The sequence below is a fragment of the Ambystoma mexicanum genome, chromosome 3p, assembly GCF_040938575.1.
Source record: "Ambystoma mexicanum isolate Mex_15411 chromosome 3p, UKY_AmexF1_1, whole genome shotgun sequence".
In the NCBI taxonomy this organism is placed as follows: domain Eukaryota; kingdom Metazoa; phylum Chordata; class Amphibia; order Caudata; family Ambystomatidae; genus Ambystoma; species Ambystoma mexicanum.
Window position 1 is genome coordinate 1,062,535,820 of NC_090925.1, and position 12,199 is coordinate 1,062,548,018.

Consider the following 12,199-nt stretch of genomic DNA (forward strand, 5'->3'; position numbering starts at 1 on the left):
TACTTAAGGAATGGTTCTGATGGATGAAGGCAGCCAGGCCTGGTTCTCCAGGGCAACAGGGATGACCCAGAGTTTGGTTTGACATCTGAAGAAATCACTGTCCCTGTCCCTTGTAGAAACCAGCCTGTAAACGCATACATACATGCATTTTAAATTACATATAAGGCACACAATTTAACAATGTATGCATGTTGTTTGGAAATTGTCCATGTTGAAGAGCTTGTGATAGGCAGAAACCATGTTCATACTGTGAAAGTCTAGCAAACATTTTTCTGAGCAGATTATTATTCTTGGAGGGAAAAACGAAATGACATTATTTTATTTGCCATGTGATATGTTTCATACTGTGCACTGCAGTTTCTCAAAATAGCAGTGCAGCTCTCCATGGAGTTGTCAAAACATCATTGCCACATATCTTTCTCTTCCTTCATAAAAGGCAGTGTGCACATTTTATCATCTTCAGATTTTTAGGCCCACTTTCTTTCCTTTTTTTGATTTTGTTTCACTCAGCCTTATGTCCAACATCATTTCTGCACTGGCCTTTTATTTTTGTGAGCCCTCATAACTGACTGTGGCCTCTTTATTTCTGGCATCCAGGGGCTAGTTCACCCCACAGACCATCGATTTGTACAAATGTTGGTATGGTTCTCCCTTCCTATGGTTTATTCCCACATTAACATTAATAGTACTGATTTGAGCTGTTTCGTAATACAACCTCAAATCCTGTGCCTTCCCTTCCGTTGAGTTCTGCCATCAGTGCGTGGAGATTTGTGCTGTCTTCTCTTTCCATACGAAGGAGCAGGATGTGTGATTCAATGTATCAAAAAAGAATGGGGGACAAACTGGAACAGTAAGAACACCCAAGAGAAAATGGTATTCTTAATCGCCACATTGTGGCCCATCAGGAAACATATAGGGGGTTCCATTTGTGTAGTTCTCCCTCACCTCTATCCAGCAAACCCAGGAAGTTGGCTGCATATTATATCACATGTGCTTGTCAGTACCACCCGTAGATACTTAATCACCTTCTTTGCACATGTGAAGGAGGTGCTGGCCATCAACTCTCGGAATGTTTCCCCATGCAGTGACAAATTGGGGATCTCCAATTTTGCTACATTGATATTAAGCCCTGCTATCACCTCAAACTCTTCGTAGTCTATTCCAACATCGTGTAGCGTGTTCACTGTGTGCCTTAATGCCAGGAGCATGTTGTCTGCAAATGCGGCTAACTTGTGGCATCCCCCCCAAAGTGGATCCCAGTAACGAGCGTGCCAGCCCTTTTCCCGCCTGAAGTGGTGTGATAAATGTGTGGGTCAATCTTGAATGTAACTCTGCAACAATCCTGTCTCACGAGGTGCATTTTCTGTAGAGCCACCACATCCAGTTAGTCCTCTTCTAAGAATTGCTCCACTTTTTTGCTTTTGAAGGGGGAGTTCAGTCCCCTTATGTTTTGTGTCAACCACCTGAGTGCAGAATGTGTTGGTCTTGGTTCTTCTGTCGCCCACCTACTTCTTTGAACTTGTACAGGTGCCCCTCGGGAGTGATATGGACTAATTCACTGTCCTAGCTGTTCTGCCTGCTCCCTTCTCTCCCTGTTCTCTATCCCCTTTAAACTCAGCACCCCCTTCGAGCCTTAGACAGGTCACAACTGATTGTGAGGCCCCAAAGTCTACCCCACCTCAGCCCAGAAATAATCCATCCCCCAAGCTAAGGCTCTACTCCTCTTTTGTGAATTCAAAATCAGAGTAGACCTACTGTTCCCGCTCGGCCCCTTCGTTGTTACTCTCCCTTCATTATCCTTCTAATTCACCCCATTGAGTCCCTCCATCTCCCATCTTCCACCTTATCCACAATGTCTTCCCTTTATCAGTTCTCATCTTAAAGTTAGTGTCTTGCCTGTGTACAACGACAGCACAATGTGAACATCCCTAGGGCTCTGTTTCTCACCTCTTCCTTTGCGGCTGGTTCTGTGTATCCTGTCAGTCCTTATTTGGTCATCGGGTGTAATCTCCAGGATCTCGTCAAACAAGGATTGGATCTTTTGTTTGAGCACCTTGTCGCTTATATCCTGCGTGAGGTTCCTAATGCGTACATGTTGGAGCGAAGTGACCTTTTTTCCAGAGGTTTAGTCTGAGCTTCCAGATTTTGGGAAACCCTGTTCAGGTCTCCGAATAGTTCACTGTTTGCCCGCATGTCTTCTGCAAGGACCAGAACCACTCTTTCCATCGTGTTCGTCTGTTCCCCCAGTTGCGTGACTTCTCCCTTGATTTCTGCCATAGACTTTCTGAGGTCTGTATTGAGTGCTTGAAATTGTTGCTGGAATGTTGCCATAAAAGAGTCTTGAAAATGCTTTAGGCGGTTGTGTAAGTCTTCTCTTGTCAGGCTGGATACAGAGTCCAGAGCCTTCGCCGGCACTATCACAATATTCTCTTCTTGAGGGGCTACTTCTGTATTGGGTCTAGGTTCCCAAAGTCACTGAATTATTCCAATCCCAGAGGATCATTTGGGCTTGGCACATGCTGGCATACCTTTTAGATTCCCTAAGGCATTTAGGCCCTCCAGCAGTCAGATTGTGAGGGTGGCAGTCTTTCATAAAGGTTTGTCCAGTGGCGGACTGCCATGCAGCTCTTCTCTTATGTAGGCTGCTCCCTTTGCCCCACAAGGACTCAGAATTGTCAACTGCAGCTCCACCTGGCAGGAGTCACTCCTCTCTTTCCCAGTGTCCTCACCAGCGGGTGCAAGCAAGGCTTGAGGGGGAATCTGTCTTGCTCATTCTACGTGCAATGTGGCCCGACTGCTCCAGGTGCCTCTCCCTCTCTTGTGGCGAAATGTAGTGTCAAGGCTTCTCGCCAGTGATCTGGTCAGGGCCCGCTCAGTAGCCATAGGCAGTGGACCACCACCTCACTCCTCCGTCTGGGCCAGCCTGTCGGCCACCTCATGTGCAGGCTAACTCTGAATTTCCTCTCCTCACTGGCCACCTGAACCCTGGTACAGCCTTGCAACCCCTCGTGTGACAAACTGATTCCAGCCCTGCCCTCTCCCGTCACCAGGTAAGATGGTGCCAAAGCATCAGAGTCATCCCTTACCTCAGGGACCTCACAGGGCGCTTCGGAGACCTTTTGCTGCCCACTCACTGCTTCTCCTAGCACAGTGAACTCCCCAGGAAACAGAGTTGGCCCATGCCTTCTCTCCATTCCGACATGGAGCCTTTTGATTTGTTCCTGCCTGCCTGTGCCCCCACCATTCTTGGAGTACTTGGAATAACAGTGAGTAACAGTGAGGGCTAATTTATGTTCTAAGCACAGGGAACATCTCCTGTGGCTCCTGCCCTAGCAGGCTGTCTTTTCAGGCCCAGGAGCCGGCTAGAGCTCCAAATGTTATGTCTATTCCTTGCCGGTGGCCATCTTGAAAAGGTGTTAGCAGTTTTAAATAGAGCTGCCATTCACCCCAAAGCCTCCCCTTGCCTTCTTCTGCAAACCCACCCCATATCAACCCCAAAACGTCCTGCAGCCACAGTTATCGTTTGGACACTTTATGTGTCCAAACCTTCCTAAAACTGTTGGAGCATTATTAAAAGAGTGCTAGCACTCATGCTGGTCTGATAGCACAGCAAGTAGAGCGCTCCCATTGACATCTGTGCAGAGCCTGCTAACACAGGTTCGTAATCCTGGCAGGGCCAAACTTAGCCTTTCATCCTTCCGAGGTCGATAAATGAGCACCACACACCTTGGGAAATAAACAGCGTTCAGATACCCGAGGGTTCGTAGCACTATGTAAAAATGACAAATAAATGCTCAAAGCTCATCTCTCCCTCCATTTCTGCAGATTCCCAAGGTAGGCATATGCTTCTAAAATGCTGGGAGTGTTATTTAAAAAAGTTGACTTCCTCTCATCGCCCATGACTATATGTAGACACTGCTATCATGCACCTATCTGAGGCACCTTGTGTTCAAGGACTTTGATAATAATTTTATCTTGTCTTAACAACAAAAGAAAATGTTTTTGTAACGTGGTTCATACCTAACCCCAGCCTCTAAGCACAGGAACGGGTATCGAACCCGTGCTGGTCGCAACTGTTTTGGTTCCAGGATTATCGTGTTGTCCAAGAGCTAGCCTACCTGCCCCTGATCTTCCTTAGACTTGATGTTCACAGCTGTCCATTTAATATCCGTGTTAAGTGCCTTTGTCTTATTAAATGTGATTTACTGTTTGTTGATTTAGAGTCATTGCGGTTTAAGGCTATCTCAAATTTTCAGTATCATCAGTTACATGTTGTTTTATGTGCACGTTCAGCTGGAGGGGGAAAAGCACAATATAAAGATTGGATTACAAAATAGTGCAAACAGTTCACGAAAATATGTGTTATAAATGTTCCTTGAATTGAATGATTCTCTCAAAACACAAGTTGTAGAAGTTGCTTGTTACAAATGTAAGCAGCTTACTCGGAATTGTTTACCCTGGTGGTAAATGTCTTTATGTATAAAGCAAAGGGTCATAAAGGTAACCCAATTACCAACTGGGAGTCAATGCACTACTGCAATGCTATAGTGATACAAGATCGTACTCGGGTGGAAAAGGATACCCAGTCTATTCGATTTTTCTACAAGCCTGTTTACCTGGTAACATAACACAAAGCTTTGTGAAATGTGAAAATATATTAAAAGACAGCTCGCATTGTGGGGCGCTGTTGCACGCACTGGGAGATGCACCTTGCTGAGTGACCTCCTGCAGCAGGCTGGGCCGTTATTATCATAACTTTGACATTAAGTCCCAGTTTCGCTCCGCATCAAACTGAAACATTGTGAATTCCACAGATACTCCAATGAAGAGGCACTCAGGTCCCAAGTAATCGCCGGGTGCCTCTCGCAGCCTTTTCGCAAGCAGCTCCTACAGAAACAACGATCCCTAGAAGAAATCCTAGCACTGGCCCGCATGGAAGCAGCTGTGGACTCTCAATTAGATAGCCTAGGAAAAGTGTCCATACATCAACACAGTGACAACACTGAGTCGATCAACAAACTGTATACCCACCCCAATCAAGGCAACATACACCCTGAAGCCACATGTTATAAATGCGGCTACGAATACCCACACACAGGGACATGCCCTGCTGTAGGTCAAAAGTGCGCCGCATGTGGGGGAATGGACCAATACAGGGCCATGTGCAAAAACGCCCCAACACACACACCACCTAAACATCGCTACCAAGACAGGCGCCGGCCCACCCACCAGAGTCCACCCAGACCCGCAGTGAACAGCGGAAGAAGGCGCGCCAGAAAAGAAGACAGCGACCGCAGAAGCCGATACACGCGCGAAGATAAACGCTCGTCAGAGGACACGAGACGATCACACGGACAGCGTTTCATAAGGTACGTTGAGACCAGGTCCCCCACTAGCAGTGACACCCCATCATCAGAGGAGGATCAAAGGAGGAAAGGATACGTGTGGGCCCTACAGGACAACACTGCGGCCACCCAACACAGCCCCATATTGACACTTCAAGTGAATGACACCCCACTAAAATTTCTCGTAGACACCGGAGCGATGGTCAACATTATCAGTGAAAGCGCATATCAGTCCCTGACCACACAGCCTAGAATTAGAAAGGCCACAGTAGACATATATCCCTATGGCTCCACGACACCCCTGCCATGCAAAGGCATGATCACAGCCTGGTGCACACACAAGGGGCACTCCGCAAAGGTCCCGCTATACATTCTGGACACAGAAGCTAACAGCGGATGCATATTGAGCTTCCGGACAGCAGTAGACATGGGACTAGTACACATATTATACCAGCTGATGGCCCACAAGTACTTTGCAAAACCGGACGCAATCGAAAACTCATTCCCAAAGCTCTTCACTGGCCTAGGCAAATTGCGAAACAGGAAAGTTCACCTCCACATTAATCCTCAGGTCAAACCAGTGGCTCAACATTATCGAGGCATTCCGTTCAATATCCAGAGACAGGTGGAATAAGAGTTGGACAAGCTCATCAAAATGAACGTCATAGAACCTGTGTCGGGCCCGACGCCATGGGTATCACCCATCGTCCCCGTCCCCAAGAAGTCACCAGAAGGATCCATACGTTTATGCGTAGACATGCGCAGAGCCAACACAGCCATTGAAAGGGAAAGGCATCAGGCGCCCAGGATCACAGACATGATTCACCTTCTCCACGGGGCGAGAGTTTTCTCCAAGTTAGACCTTACGAAAGGATACCACCAAATTGAAATCGCACCGGAGTCCCGCTACATCACCACATTCGTCACTCATCTCGGCCTGTTTCAATATAAAAGACTCAGCTTCGGCATATCCTCGGCCACTGAGATCTTTCAGGAGGAGATTCACAAGGTTATCAGACACGTCCCCAACTGTCTGAACTATTCGGATGACGTCCTGGTCTATGGTAAATCACAGGAAGAACACGACCTGGCACTACACAGGGTAAGCCAAGCACTGGACGACGCAGGGCTAACCTTGAACAAATCCAAGTGTGAGTTCTCAAAAGGATCTTTGAGGTTTTTCGGCCACATCTTCTCGGATAAAGGCATGAGACCCGACCCGGAAAAAGTAGAGGCCCTCAACTCAGCCACGCCCCCCGTGAACACCACAGACCTTAGGTTGTTTCTAGGACTGGCCAGCTACTGCTCCAGATACCTGAAAGACTACGCTACAGTCAGTAACCCCCTCCGCTTACTCACCCGGAAGGACACGCCATTCACATGGTCGAAAGAGTGTCAAGCAGCGTTCGAGGCGATAAGGAAGGCCATCGCACAGGCAGAAGACATGGCATATTTTGATGCCAACCGCGACACCGAACTAGTAGTGGATGCCAGCCCGGTGGGACTCGGCGCCATATTGACCCAGAAAGATCCCAGGGAGCCATATATCACACATGTGGTAGCATATGCCAGCCGGAGCCTGACAACCACGGAACAGGCATACTCACAGGCGGAAAAAGAGAGCCTCGCGGTCATCTGGGCCTGCAAATATTTTCATCTCTTCCTGTTTGGCAAGGAATTCACCATCATCACGGACCACCAGGCACTGCTCACCATATACGGCAGCCCGAAGGCCAGGATGCCACCGTGAATAGCAAGATGGGGCCTACGCTTACAGGACTACAGGTTCCAAATACAGCACCGGCCAGGGAAGGAAGAAAACCCAGCGGATTACCTCTCCCGGCATCCCATGTCCACGACAGCATCTCAACCGTCCATAGCGGACCCGTACATAAATTACATCATACATCACCTGCAACCACTCCCAGTAGGGTGGCATGAACTATCGATACAATCAGAGGCGGACCCAGCGCTGCGAATCGCTCGACACTGCCTACAGATGGAAAAGACGACCATCATGAAACATCAGGCCAGAGGAGAATCGGACACTACGAAGGAAGACGTCAAGTGGCTGGACCAGGTATGGGAAGAGCTGACTGTGGTAGAGGACAACATCATATTAAAGGGATGCAAGGTCTTCATCCCGAGAATGCTCCGGGAGAGGATAGTGCACCTAGAGCATGAAGGACACCGAGGCGTAGTCGCCACAAGGCGCCTCCTTCGCCAGAAAGTCTGGTTCCCTCAACTCGATCACTTGGTAGAAACCATCGTGGGAAGTTGCCATGTGTGCGCGCAAGTGGCGCCCCCGCCACACCCAAACCCATTACAATCTTCACTGCTGCCAAACAAAGTGTGGGAGGAGCTAGCAGTAGACCTATTCGGACCACTGAACAACGGGACACACGTGGTCGTACTTATGGACGAACACTCAAGATACCCAGACGCCCAGATAGTAGAAAGCAGCGCCACACCGAGTGTCATTCCGGCACTTGACAGGATGCTCTCTGCCTATAGTAAGAAGAGAAGAGTCATAGGCTACCCCTAATCTAACCGTATGTAAAATGTAGGCTGAGAGTCATCCCGGAAGGCCTCCGACTCAGAAATATTCCACGTGTATTTCTGGACAATCCCATGAAGAGATCAGTGTCCTTAGCAAAGGCCTTAGTTTCATTCCTACAACACCAGCAAACAGATTTCAAACAGAAGTCGAATTACGAAATCTTTTCCGGACCATCAGGCTTAAATACTTTTTTATGAATAAACCTGATCAAGTCCCTTCCAACTCCACAGGTTTAAGACCACCTTCCTCCTTCACGCCACTATCACACATGGTGTGTCCAGAAATCCTGGCATATGAAAACCGTATTCTTTTGGAAGTAAACCAACTCTTTGACAAAAACATCAGATATCCAGATAACTTAGATAAAAAAAGAACGTTCGGCACTGAACGATCTTGAGAACAACCTTGAATTCCTCATCAAACCCGCCGAAAACGGCGGAGGCATAGTTCTTTGGGCTAAAACACTATACAATACAGAAGTTCAGAAACACCTTAGTAACACTAAATTTTACAGACAGATCACCACCGATGCAACTACCAGACTTCTCACCGAAATGAAGAGTCTGATGTGCAACGTCTGGCAAGAAGGCTGGATCGACGATGACGAAAAACATTTTTTGATAAACCGAAACCCGATCTTACCTGCCTTCTATTTGTTACCAAAAACCCATGAAGATGCCACCAACCCACCAGGCCGACCAATAGTAGCCGGAATAGGATCTATCATAGAACGACTTTCTATCAACATCGACTACTTCCTAAGACCTTTTATTGGACAAATGCGCTCCTATGTACAAGACACTACGTCAACCATAAAGAAATTGGACACCCTCTCTGTAGGACACAATGACCTCCTGGTCACTTTGGATGTTGAATCTTTGTATACTAGTATCCCTCAGCGCGAATGTATAGATGTCCTAGCTACCTACCTCGACTGCAGAATCAACATGGAGCCTCCAACTGCCTTCCTACTTGAATGCATCCGGCTTGCCCTCACAGAAAACTATTTTGTCTATGAGAAAGCTTTTTACCAACAGTGCCACGGCACCTCAATGGGAGCAACCTTTGCACCTGATGTACCGAACCTCTTTATGGACTCATTTGAAGACAAATCAATCTACAACGTCAACAACCCTTTCAAAGACCAGATAGGATTTTGGGTTCGCTATATTGACGATGTATTTATGACGTGGAAAGGTAACGAAACAGATCTGCAAGAATTTTTGATCTGGCTGAACAGCAAAGACTCATGTATCCAATTCACTATACAGTCAGACAGAACCTCCATTCCTTTTTTAGACCTTACATTGTACAAAACATCTACCAACACCCTAGCTACCACTCTCTATCGCAAACCTTCAGCAAAAAACACGCTTTTGGAATTCAAGAGTTTTCACCCAGCAGCACTTAAAGACAACTTACCCTTGGGCCAATTCTTACGCCTTAGGCGTAACTGCACAACCCGGGAAGACTACGACATAACCAGCAAAGATCTCTCACTGCGTCTTAAAGAAAGAGGATACCCGAGCATATCATTCACCAGGCAAAGAAAAAAGCGAAAAATAGGAGTAGAGAATCTTGTCTTACACCAACACCCCGTGAAAAAAGTACAGAAAAAATAACCTGTGTCACTACCTTCACTCCACTAAGTAACCAAATCAAGAAAAGCATTTTACGCCATTGGAACATCTTGCACACTGAGACCTTCAAACCTCTCAAACCTCGCTTCGCTTTCAAAAGAAGCAGAAATTTAAAGGACAGACTGGTCAACACCTATACTGAACCAACTAAAACCATTGAAAGACAAAATACCCTATGGAACCTACCCCCGGTAAAAGGTCACTTCAGATGCAGATCTTGCTCCGTCTGCTGCCTAACAAAAGACATGAAATCCATTGAACTTAATGGTAAACCCTGGCTTTTCAACACTTTCACAAACTGTAAAAGTAAATGGACTGTGTACGCCATACAGTGCCCATGCAAACTTTTCTACATTGGCAAAAGCAAACGAGAGATACGACAACGCATTTGTGAGCATCGCTCATGTATCAAGAACGGCATTCAAGACAAACCGATGGTAGCACATTTCCAAAAAAAGAAACACACATACAATGACATTTTTTGGTTCATTCTGAAGACGGCTAAGAACCCTTTCAGAGGAGGTGACAGAGATTTGGCCCTACGAAAATTGGAGCAACAATGGATATATCGCCTGAATTCAGTTAAGCAAGGCCTTAAGGTTGCAATTGAATGGAGCCTATTTTTCAAATAATCAACAATTCTTCCCCCCTTTTTTCCTTCCTATGTGCATTATTCTTGACATTAAGTTGACTTAATTAACCTTTCTTCTGCATTAATTTTCTTCTCTCCTATTTACCAATATGCCATAAGAGTAGTCTCTTTCTGTACCAACATTGTATCTCTAAACCACCTACTAAATAATGTGTTACTAAATAATGTGTTAGTACTACAACTGTAAACAATTTCATTTTTCGCACTAACGTTGATGTCCCTGTTTTCAACAATGGAATTTGGCCTTGCATTTGCGTTTTTGCTCTTTTGAACAATGCCATAACATGTGCCTTTATATGGAAAAAATGTTTTGCCAAATACTAAGTGTCACTCTTACAATGGTTTTCGAAACTGCTGCCTTTCTTTTTGATCTTTGTTTTTAATGTTCCTAACTACACCTGTGTGAATTAATGCTGTAACCAACATCTTGCGATGTTTTGCATCCTTTTACTGACATTTATGGGTTAAGAATTCACTACAATACTTGGCATATCATCACCTAATTGTCTTGTATGTCTTGCCCATTCAATTCACTTTCCCTTGTGAGCTGCCTCCCATTCCACTGCGCATGCTCAGATTATCAGTATCCCCCACCACACATGCCTGCTAGTAGCTCTCCCACGGCTCTACTGCGCGCATGCGCATTATACAGAAGTTCCTGGCTATCTCAGTCGGAGACAGCCATTACTACAGCTAACGTTCGCGCACTGCTCACGGCTCACGAACAGCACTGCTACAATTTTTGTAGCACAGCCAATTGGTAAGTCCTCATAACCCTATGCGGAACCGTTGTTTTTCGACTTGTTAATGTTTCGACTTATTGTTAGGACACTGGATAACACCAATCCCCTCCGTTTTACGATTTTTTGCACAAATCAGTCTGCTGTCTGATTAGTCTATATGCGCCACAATCGTCCTTCACGGATGGCCGCTTACAACACCATCCACTCTGACCCAAACATTGCGCTAGTCACTTTAATATCTCACTGTGGCATTAAACGGCGCACCATCCACTTCAGCACTCTAGCTCAAATATGTCTTGGCTGAGCACTAATGGACATTTTTTCCGCTTTATATAACTCAATGCAGGCACCACCCACAACATTTAGTCATTTCGTTTCCCAACCTTACCTTAATAAGGTTTGTCATCGTTTTTTCAGTGCCTTCAACGTATCGGGTACTGCATATAACTGCCTCCGTTCTCCAGCCTCATACCTGGAAAACATTTTCTGACTAAGGTACCCCTTCCTTTTAAATTATCACCATTTTGTGAAATTATTATTTACACAAAGATAACCAACTGTTATCCATTTTACCCCTGTAGACTCCGGCTACAGTGCTTCGCCTAGCAAACTGCGCAGCCCTTCTTGAAATACTTTCCAGTCTTACCACTGATATTTTATAAGGTAGGCTCTGACCCCGCAGGTTTTGTGGTCCCCCGTTTTTCAAAACACTATTCTAAATCTTCCTATCTTCTTCTAGAAATCCAACCCCTTGAACCATGTCCTGATGAAAGTCCGGACCCTTCACTAAACTACATCACTCCGCTCAAGTGAAGGCTCATTTCCACCCCGGACTGGAAACATATTCTTGTGTCGGCAACCAATACTACTATTTGTTCAAAGTAGTAATGCAAACCCTTTTTTCACACAATATGTTACTAACCTCCACCTACTTCAAACTGTGATGTTTAAAAACATTTCCAATGTTGTGTTGAGGTTTGGCTCAAGTAAACTCTTAAATAGGTTTTGTGTTTAGACCTATTGTTTTAATAGTGTGTAACAATGTTTTGAATAAATTGATAATTTTGATGAATTTTCTCTGCTGGTCCCTCCTTTTTGCCAGCATTTATACACTGGCTTCCTGCTTTCTCTCAGCCTACCTTTTACATACGTTTAGATTAGGGGTAGCCTATGACTCTTCTCTTCTTACTATATTTGCCTTTCTGAGTCAGGCCCCCCTCCAACAAAAAAGAAGGCTCCAAGCCCCCCTGTTTCTACCT